Below are 10,642 nucleotides of genomic sequence, written 5' to 3' on the forward strand. Positions count from 1 at the left end.
GGAAAATCAACTGTCTACAGATATTTCCCGAAAGACTTAAATGATTCCAGAGCTTGTTTTCTACAGTATTTTATAAATTTTATCACGAAGGATGTAAGCGTTTCCTGCAACTATGACTAGCATGCGCTTTTGTGTCGATTTTCAGAACCCCACTTGTACTCATTCTTTTATAAGAATCGAACGAATTCGCTAATGGTTGGGTACAAATTGAATTTTGAGTACAATGTCAAGCTGACAGCTAGCTTTCTCAAGCGCTATTTTCGTTGAAATCAGACATATTAGGTGCTTTTCTCGCTGTGTCCTCTTGCAACACCGCTATCTAGTTAGACGTTAACTTAAAGGAGCTTCGTAAGCATCCTCGTTTGCACTCTGAATATCAATTACAAAACGACAGGTTCTATTTCGAGAATCTCCTCAGTAACACGCCGGCCCTAAAGTGGTCCCAAAAGGAAACAGTGGGCCCGCTTCAACTTTCCATATACCAGCACTTCTTTGACCTTTCCCTCATGAGCATGTCGGGCTTGATGATGCCTCGAAGGCCCGGAACAATCCAACCATCCCGTAATCGGAGTTGTTCCTCGCGCGCTTGTAAAAGGAACACGTGGGCAAGGGCTTTCTCAAAAACCAACCGCCAAGACAATGCTTCGTCTGCGAAGGCGTTGAGGTGGCTTTGGCGTCATAGCGATGGGATATCCTCGTCGTCCTCCTTCTCGGCTACTCCCCGCCCTCTCTCCTCTTCTCTTCCCCCGTACCTCATCCATCACAATCAAGCGCTAGTAGCGGTGACAGAGTACACCCATGCACGCCGCCACAACTCTTGCTAATGGATTCCGAGAGCCCGTTTTCAGCGCACCGAACGCATGATTGCGCATCCTTGAGTCCTCGAGCTCGCGAAGATGTACGGCCATTTCCGAGACAACAATCGTTCCAATGGCGTGCGCGTATCAAGATGTCATCCGCTGGCGAAAAGGATACGCAACCTTCGCCGGCTCCTCGGCCACGGGTAACTTATTCCGGGATTTCATTACGCTAGCGGCGTTGTGAATCCGCGCCTCCCGGTAACGATAATCAATTTAAAGTATGTGGGCTCCTTTGTGTGTGCGTGTGTGTTTATGGGCCCATTTTCCGGAACTTCACCCCCCCCCCCCCTCAGAATCACCCATGATCCCTCAGAAAGGACACGCGTGCGGGAAAACGGCCCAACAATGTTGGCAGCAAATTACCGCTTTAAGGCGCCTTTCCCCAATATAGTGAAACTAAAACCGACCGGCTAAAGTTTTGTTTGTTGCTGTTCCTTTTCGGCAGGAAATCCACCCCTCGTACTCTCTCATACACCCCCTCGAGCCTTCGAGAACACATGTGTATATGTGTTTGTGTATGTGGTTGTTTGTGGCCAAGAAGGCCTTCTCGTTTGGGCGCGTGGAGAAAGTTTCCTCCCAAATTGCAAGGTAAATTTCTTTTTGATTGCGTGTGAAAATCCCTTCCTCTACCACCCCCCCCCCCCCCCCCCCCACACACACACACACACTCGGTGGTTTGAAAACGGCTCAACGGCGCGCCATCTGCGGCACCGAAGCGGAACGTGAGCGCGCGGCGACGCCTTTCCGGGGAGCGTAATCCTTTTAACATTAGCGCCACTGTGAATTATCCTTCCTCCCACCACCCGCCAGGCCGCTCCATTGTCGTTCCACCCGGATGCGGAAGTCTTTTCTTCGGGGTTCGTCCCAAGCAAGTTCCGAACCGCGTGAAGTAAACTCCGGCCGCAACTTCCAACCGACCCTTGTGACCGTCGGGACGACTTCGCGACCATGTCCTGGGCCCCGTCGAGCGGTGCTTAGGCGCGCGCCTTTCCGGGGCGCAATCGTTTTGCGAGAAAATTAAATGCTCCTTTAATGCGCTCTCACCCCGCAACCGACGGGTACGGGATTATTTTCACCCTGTAGTCCTGCTGCCGGCTGGTTGGTGTACCAACCTCCCGTCTTATGGTGTAAAGATTGTCTCGAAGTCCGCGCCCTAACACGATATGTGTGTGTGTGTGTGTGGTGTGATGTGGACCTTCCTTACAAGGACTTCCTACCCGACGCAACAGCGGCTCGACGACGGAGGTGGATTATTCGCGCAAAAACGATACACGAAGGCGACGAAGGCAAGAAGCAAACCTCACCATCGAAAGCCGCGCGACCATCATCGGACGGCCATGTCGGATGCACGTCGGAGAACAAAACATGCCGCTTTCCACCCGGGTTTCCGGACGCCTCGGCTTCGTACAGCGAGTGAGGGGTGAAGAAATTATTCCGCCTGTCCGCTTGGGGCATGCTGATGGTTTTCGGAAAATACTTCCATCATTAACTTCGGGCTTTCTCCCCCCCGCTGTGGTCCGCCTGGAACGCCAGGCCAGCCAGCAGGCTAGCCAGTCCGGCCGGCCGGCCAGGGTCTGCGGAAATAAACTCCGACAGGTTTCGGTGAAAGGTCGAAATTGTTGTACCACGCAAAAAGCCGGCTGTTGGCCGCCTGGAGCTCGTTTGGCAAGCTTTACGAGGACCTCGTCGCCGGTTGGTTCGTCCTTGTTGGATGCTTTTGTGGCCATGGAATTTACCACCCCCCTCGCCCCCTTCCGTGTCCCGGCACAAGGTCGCTTTGGAGGGTTGAGAGGGAGTCGAATCAATTTCGAGCTGGTCGGTCGCTTTGCTAATGAACTGAACCGTACGCTTCTGCACTGCATTACGCCGTTGGTCGTTGGCGGGCCATCCTTTTTGTGTGGCGCAGCGTGGCGTGCGTAAGTGACTGAGCAGGGAAAACGGGACGACCCGGATCGCTAGTTTTGCGCTGCAATTGCAACCCCCCTCCGTTGCTTCGTCGGATCGGTACCAACGACGTTTGACCTTTTGTTCGTTGAGTTGGGAAAATGTGAGCATACATCGGTATCGAATAACGGTGCTGCCAATCCGCCATTATTTCCGGCCATCCGGGGATCGGGAAAATCGGTCCGCCCCACGTGAAGAAAAGCGATCGGAAAACGGTTGTTTAATAACTCCCCGCGTGGGTTTGCTGCTCGAAACGAAGCTGCCAAAATGCCAGCGAAACAGACAGCGGCATTGATGGGGAAAAGCGCACAAAAAGGGGCAGCGTGCCGTACCGATCCCATCAAATGGATCAAAAAACAGAACGCCTGCGCGCAAACTCCAAACTTCCAAAGCGATGCCCCAGGATTACGCCATTACGCCACGTCTCGAAATCCATCCGCAAACATCGCACAGAATTTATGCACCATCGACACCCCCGAACATGGGCTCGCGTAAACAATCATTTGAATACTCGCTGCCGGAATCTGCAGAAATCCCACCCAGCTCGCAAAAGTTACTGTAAAAATTAGGCACGGTGTACGGCAAACGGTGTCACGAAAGCGACCCCGAGTACGTGCTCTATAAATATTCCCATCCATTCCGGAAGGACTCGCGGAAGCGTCCTGACGCAATTAGCTCCCGTGGGTGCCCTTTCGCGGAAGGAGCATCACTTAAGCTGGTTTCGGCTTTCGAATGTGCCACCCGGATGGAAAACCCTGCCGGTTGCCCAGATCCTGTCGAACCGCCATAGCTCCTGTGCGGCGGCAAAAAGGATCCTCACGCACACCATCGAACCGGTGTTAGGGAATTTGTGCGAAATCAGTTTTCTTCCGAGCGCGTCTTCAAACCTCACCATGCCCTTGGAATGCCTGGGACGCAACACGTGTAGGTACGCACGGGGTGGTAACACCCCCGGCAAGGGTTTCAACCATCCTTCCACCCCCCCCCCCTCTCCCTCCTTGCTCCCGCTGAATGACTTGCCCTCGCCGCACACCCGCAAACGGCGCTTGTGACGGTGATATTTTAGAGCGGAGCCTTTTTGCCTTCGCGAGAACCCCGCGTTGGTAACGAAATTCGGTTACATTTCGATCGTTTCGTCCCTCGTTCCTTCGCCACCGCCCCCCCCCCACCACCACTACCCACCACCTACTTCAAACCCTGAAGCGATGATTGTGTATGTTCCATATTTCTTCTGTGATTTGTTTCCCGATTTTCTGTCCCTTCCGTCGAGAAGAGAGCTATTTCGTCCGCGCGTGGCTCTCGTGCAGCGTCACGGCCTTCCTTCCCGAGAAGCGCAACGGAGCGAAAAAGAAAAGCGTTGAGAAGGATGAACAACAAAAAAAGAACACCTCTCCCGTGCCACCCCGCAACGGCGGTATGCATAATTTATGAGATCCCTCCGGCGGGCGCGTGAAGGTGCGCGAGCAACAAAAAAAACACGGAGACGAAAGGGCGCGCCACGGTTATGGCATTGCAGCTTCCAAATATTTTCCGCCCGAAGGATGCTTTTCCACTCGCGCTCGCAGCTCCACGCTTCGTCGCCTCGGGCAACGCGTCGCGAGAGGGAAGAGATTGCTTGCAAAGCGCTTCCAAAATGGCTTTTATATTTCACTGCCCTCGTTTTCCACGCCACGGTGAAGCCAAAGCCTGCCGGAGTTTGGAGAAAATAATAATAAGCGAATCGATTCCGTGAAACGAACACACACACACACACACACTGGGTCGGGAGGGAGGCGTTATCTGTCGCGGCACGCGGTTCCCAAAAACCACACCGGCCAAAGGTGTCCCGAGGACTTGCAGAAGGACACCCCAGACACCCCCGGTGCCGAACTTAAACAATACGCCCGCGGAGGGTGGGAGTGAGCGAGTTTGGTGGAAAAGAATGAAAAGGACGCCGCACAAAAAAACGCTCATTAAAATTCATTAAGATGTTTGCCCGCCCGATCCCACCCACCCCCAACCGAAGGGTGGTGAATGTGGCATGCCTGTGGCGCTGGTTTGGACTGGCGGAATCTGATTGTGGCTTTTTTCCCCCGCAAGCGAGCGTGTTCGTCGCTTCTGTCGCTTGCCTTCGAGCTTAAAACCCAGCTGACAGTGACACGCCATGGATTTACGTCACTTGGTAAAGTTTTGGCCGGCCGGGGGCTCACAACCCCCGCACACACACACACACGCAGCGGGGGAGTGTCATATTCAATCGCAATTTTGGCAGAATTTTCTCGAAGAAAACGCGCCCCCGAGAGTGGCGATGAAGACGACGAACGAAAAGTCGACCCACAAGGACTTTCGGCTTAGGGTGGGCACGATAGCAAAAGAATTTCCCGCCCTGGAATGAGCCCGAATGTGTGGCACGGCGTGTGGAGTTTGTTTTTTTTTTTCTGTTTGTGCCACACTTTTCTAACTCGCGCACGTGCTGTGATGCTTCTTTTTGTCGTTTTTTTTTCTACCTCGTTTCCTGCACGCTGCTGACAGATCCGCTGAAGTAATCCGCTCCATTCGTGCCCACTCGAAACCCGCGCTCGGTGCTATTTTAATTAGCGAGGTCGCGTGGATTGAAGGCGAAAATTGAAATCCCTCCGTGCGAAGGAAGCATTCAAAAAGCGGGTACGCAGACGGATCCAATCCGCTGGTGGCAAATTGACCATCCATTATCTCCCCCACGGCCTCTCACTGCCAGGAGAACCACGGGGCATCAGAAGCCGTGATTTAGCGTTCGCGCATTAAACACAGATTAAAAGGGACACTCGCCGGTGCCGGCGTTCGACGACACGCTCTCGCTCTCCTAATGGTCCGGTGGCACGCATACGAAACGCGATGCCACGTTGCTGGAAGGGGACGCAGCAGATCGAACGGGAGCGCCAAACCCGTAACGGCCCCCCGAAACGAGCACAGGACGAGCGAGAAGAAGCAACAACAGAAAAAAAGCACCAAACGGTAAGGAAACACGAAAGGAGAATGCCGGACTTCCTGTCGCTTTCAACACATGCTAAAACCGCCGCGCGCGAACGGTCGAATCCCGCCAACAATGGGTGTCCTTTTGGGGTGGGGGGATGGGGAGAGAGGAGAGGCCACAGGCGAGAAAGGCGGGATGCACGCGGGGAGCCAACGGAGAGGGAGAAGAAATTACAATCACGAACGCAAACGCCGAAAGTGCTGCAAACTGTCGGCAAATATGTGTGCAAATATTTATCATCCAACTGAAGTGCGGCCCAAGTGCGCCCGTCGCTAGGTCGCAGGGTGGGTAACGGACGGGCAGGTTGGGTGGGTGGCCAAACGAGCCAGGACTACAACACTTATCTGGGCCCGGGCGTCGGGCGTTTTTCCCGAAGCCCCCGGTGCTGTGGGTCTGTTTGAGGAACTTTGTTGCCACCGAACAAGCGTCTCGCGAGTTCGGGAGGTAAGTGTGCAGAGAGGAGGGAGGGGAGGGGGGAGAGGGGCACTGGGAGAGGGACCAAAAAGGATCGGACGGCAAGCGCGCAAGGAAGGAGTAGGAACAAACGTCACCTCCCATTTGAGTTGGGAGCTCACCCATTTTTGGCTCATTTTGGTGACGATCGGTGAAGGGTGCAACGTGAGGGCGCCAGGAGTGTATGTGTGTGTGTGTGTGTGTGTGGCCTTTTCTCGGACCACGAGCACTTCGGTGCATGGTTGCCCTGGTCTCGGACACGGCACACAAACACACACCTACACACCCACACACATACACGCGTGTTGGAGCGAGTCCTTTTGTGTGCTGCCGTCTACAGAAACTAAACAATGTCCAGGACCTGCCAGAAGGATGCGCCAGCGTGCCCCATTCCCATGCATGTGTTGGTCGTCAGCCAACTGTCCTTTTTCCCTGCGCTCAGCCTTGGTTTGGTCCTCAGCGCTAGAATGTCCTTTTTTTTTTGGCCCAAAGTGCCACCGTAAGTCCATTCCCAGCCCAAGATGAACTGTCGTCAGGAAGGCAAATCGCCTGTTCGTATGCGTGTATGTGTGCTCAGGAAGAACGCAAAGAAGCAGTCCTGGAGCACACGCAATGGTTCCTGGCCAGTTTTCCCCCCTCACCCAAGGGCAGTATGATACATTCGGTCACAGTTTAGGTGAGAAATCTCTTTGGGCAGGAGCGAAGCGAGAAACAATGCACGAGTGTTGGAAACACAAAATCAAACGTATCACCCACTTTGGCCCCGTCGGAAGGCGGCTTTTACGGCATGGTGGTGAAAGCTTTCGTTTTTCCTTTCTTTTTTTTCGAAAAAAAAACCCAAGGGTCCTGCCTCGTCCTTCCTGGTGGCGTATCGGAAAATAACAACACGACGCAATCGTCGTTCACGTCGGAGGCGTGCAAGTGTACACCGAAGTACTTCTTCGACGATTGCACGATTATTGCCTTTTAAGACCTGGCAGCGGCCGCCGCGTACGTGTGTCGATGGGGTAACCCTTTTCACCCTTGGCTTGGTTGTGGGAGGCCTCCTTCCCCCGAAAAAAAAAGAGCAAAACCAAACGCAATCGACATTTGTGCAGGGCGAAAGGGGAGTAAAAACCTACCCACAGGGATGTGCCAGGACCTTAGAGACTGAGACGGTGTGAGAGAGAGAGAGAGAGAGAGAACGAACGCTTCCTTCGGCGTTTGCCGCGCGCACTCGAGTAAAAAAAATAGAAGTAAAATAAAAACCCATTTCGTTCGAGCTGCCATTTGCCCCGGCGTTCATGGGAAATTTATTGAGATTCGCAAAGCAACAGTTTACTCAGCACTTAGCTGGGCTGCTTTCGGGTCGGGTTGGCGGGAATGGCAAAAGAGCGGCCTCCCTCTCTCGCTCCCTCCCTCCCCCCTCCCCATCCACTCACAAGAAAGGACGAGGGCGCTAATGTGTGAATAAATAATAAATTCTCTTGCCAAACACCACTCGCGGCCAACACCGGATCCCGGTGGCCGCTGGGATTGGCCGCGATGAAGCGAATCCAATTTAATGGCCACCACACCACGATCGGGCCTGGCCATTTGCGCTTTAAAGCCAACCCCCTCCCACCCGGTTGAAGGATGCGTTTCGATACTTTGTGAGGAGGGTGGAGCGTGTGTGCGGAAGGCGATTTTTTTGTTGCCCCTTTTGGTTCCGTTTTCTCTTGAACGCGCACTTTAATCAGCATAATTAACTTACTAGACCACAGACAAGGAGGCTTCCCTTAATGACACGTCTCTCGGGCAGCAGTTGCTTAATTAAACATTCCTCGGCAACACGCCGGAAAAATGATGCCAAAACGCACCGATTCCAGCACCGGGTGTCAAGACGGTGACGGTGGTGGCAACATTTGCATTGCAAATAGCATCTCACGTCACCGCTGCAGTGCTCGATGGATGCTTGGATGGATGCCGCCTTCGTCATGCGTGTAGTGGCAGTGTTTTGCAGAGCAGACTTTAAACAAACCTTAACGAGCCCCAATCGAGCCACTTAGTCACTTGCTGCGGGTACTAACGAACGGTTAGCGGTCTGAAAAACGCAACACAACCCACCCCGGAAAACTGTGTGAAACTCTAGCCAGATGGTTAGGGAGCGTTTGCCTTTAAAAAGGTCACACAAATGCAGGCGCATCGGATGCAGGCAAACGCTACACCCTTGTGACCTTTGACCAGAACGCATCCACCCATGTGGGATGACCTTTCGGTGTGCGGGGGTTTGCTACGGTGATTGTAAAATGTCACCGACAAAAGCCGCCGACTGTAATGGAACCGGCGGTTTAGTGTGCGTTTTAGCAGCCCCTTTTTTGGTGGGGGGAGGTGAGAATTATTCTCCCACCAAAGAAGCACCCCGGATTCAGCCACAACGCACTAACGAACCGAAACCCGAGCAATTCGACAGCCACACCCAAAACCAGCGCAACGAAAACAACGAGCTACAATTTGCCAAACACCCAGGCCCGGACAATTCACCTTCCCGGGGAGAAGAAGAAGTGCCATTCCGGAGGTCCGTTACGACCCGTGATCTCGTGCCCGGGACGCATTTCTGCAAACAATTGACTGATTGATTGCAGCAACCGATGGCGTGATGCCGCACTAACAGGCACTGCAACTTACGCCAAGGCAAACCCATCACCAGCAGGCCTGTCGGGGCAGGGATGTGATGCTGCTGCAGGGAAAAACTTTTCCAATTAATAGTTTCAAAATTCACGCTCCACGGGAGATACGCGATCGATGGAATTCGGCTCGGGACGCGCGATGGAACTGCTAGCCGGTGCTAATGATAGCGTCTAACAGACAATTTTCCGCATTTGAATCGTTGTTTTTTTTTTTGCTTTACACACCTGTTCTGCCTGCAAAGGGCTTTGCGTGTCCTGTGACATGGCCGTGCGCGAAATGACGGAACGATTGGAAGTTCAAACAAACACTGATCGATCGATTTGCAACCACGATCGATTAGCTTCACTGATCGGGCATTTGATAGTGATCGTGATGGTGAATGTATATGGCGTTCTGGTACACCGAAAGGCCGGCCGATCGTGTTTGTTTGTCCGTGTTGTGTCACGGGAAACTACCAGAACGCAATGGACGCAAATTTGCTCAACAATGAGGCATTATTTTCTCGTCATGCAGCAAACGCGCACTGGCCTGAATCCGTCACTGTCTTCAATTACCGTGCGCGATTGCTGGCAGAATTGCTGTTTGTGTCGTACACGGAAAGTCCGCAGAACGCAATGAACGCAAATTTGATCAACATGAGAAGTGAAGATTTCTTTTTTATGCGTCATGTAGCAAGCGGACGATGCGCGCGGAATGCGCATACAATGTTGGTGTTTCATTAAAAATTGAAATTTATTTCGATGAAAATTTGATCGATTCCACGAAACACCGGCCAATGCATGATTACATCCCACCTTGCAGCAGTGGCAGTGGAGAGGGAGAAAAAAAAACCCTCAACAAAAAAAAAGGCAGCACCCTCATCGCGTTACGATCGATTGAACCGATTATGCTCCATCCAAACCGTACCAACAATGGCAGCTAGCTGGTGGGTGGGCGTGTTTTTATTTCTCCCACCCCATTTCGGGTGGCTTTAATCGGAAATGAAAATCACTGCTTTGGGCAGGAGAGCGAGCGAAAAAAATAAAAACCCCACCAGCCCTATCAGTCCGAACAAACAAACAAACAATATTGTGTACAACAGATTCCTCACACACACCCACACACACACACACAGCTACTCCGGGCTCTTGTGCCGTTGCTTTGCAGCAAATTAACTGCGCCCCATTCTCGAAACGAGCCAGAGGTGAGCTGTTTACAATGGGTTCGCCATTCACCATTGGGGATCGGGTTGCCACCAGGATGGGCTCGATGTTCAAGGGAAACACACACTCACACACAACAGCAGCAGCGTGTGGTTAATCTCGTCGCCTCGCTGGAAGGCTGGCCGGCGGACAGGATCATATTACGACACCGGAACCAATCAACTCCAACCCCGTCCTGGTACGCTGCGTGAACAGTGTTTGCATTCGCGCAGTGCATCCGAGTGCACTCAGGTGACCGCTTTGGTGCCTTTTGTAGTGGTTCGGCACACAACGGAGAACGTGGGACCGCGCGCGAAAATGGGATGTCGTCGGATTTCAATGGGATTTCGTACCAAATTTAATCACAATCTAATCGCGAGCCCCCCGAACACCGACGGGTCGGCGCTTCTGATGCGTGGCGCTCTGCAATTTGGCGAATGTTGTGCCTTCCGCGAAGCGTACCAATTATTGTATTATTTTCACGGTAATTTCAGGAAATCGGTCATTAGTGAAACCTGGAACCCCCCTGCAGGTGGAACCCGAGGGCCCTGGATGCAATAACG

The sequence above is a fragment of the Anopheles nili genome, chromosome 2 (genome assembly GCF_943737925.1).
Source record: "Anopheles nili chromosome 2, idAnoNiliSN_F5_01, whole genome shotgun sequence".
In the NCBI taxonomy this organism is placed as follows: Eukaryota; Metazoa; Arthropoda; class Insecta; order Diptera; family Culicidae; genus Anopheles; species Anopheles nili.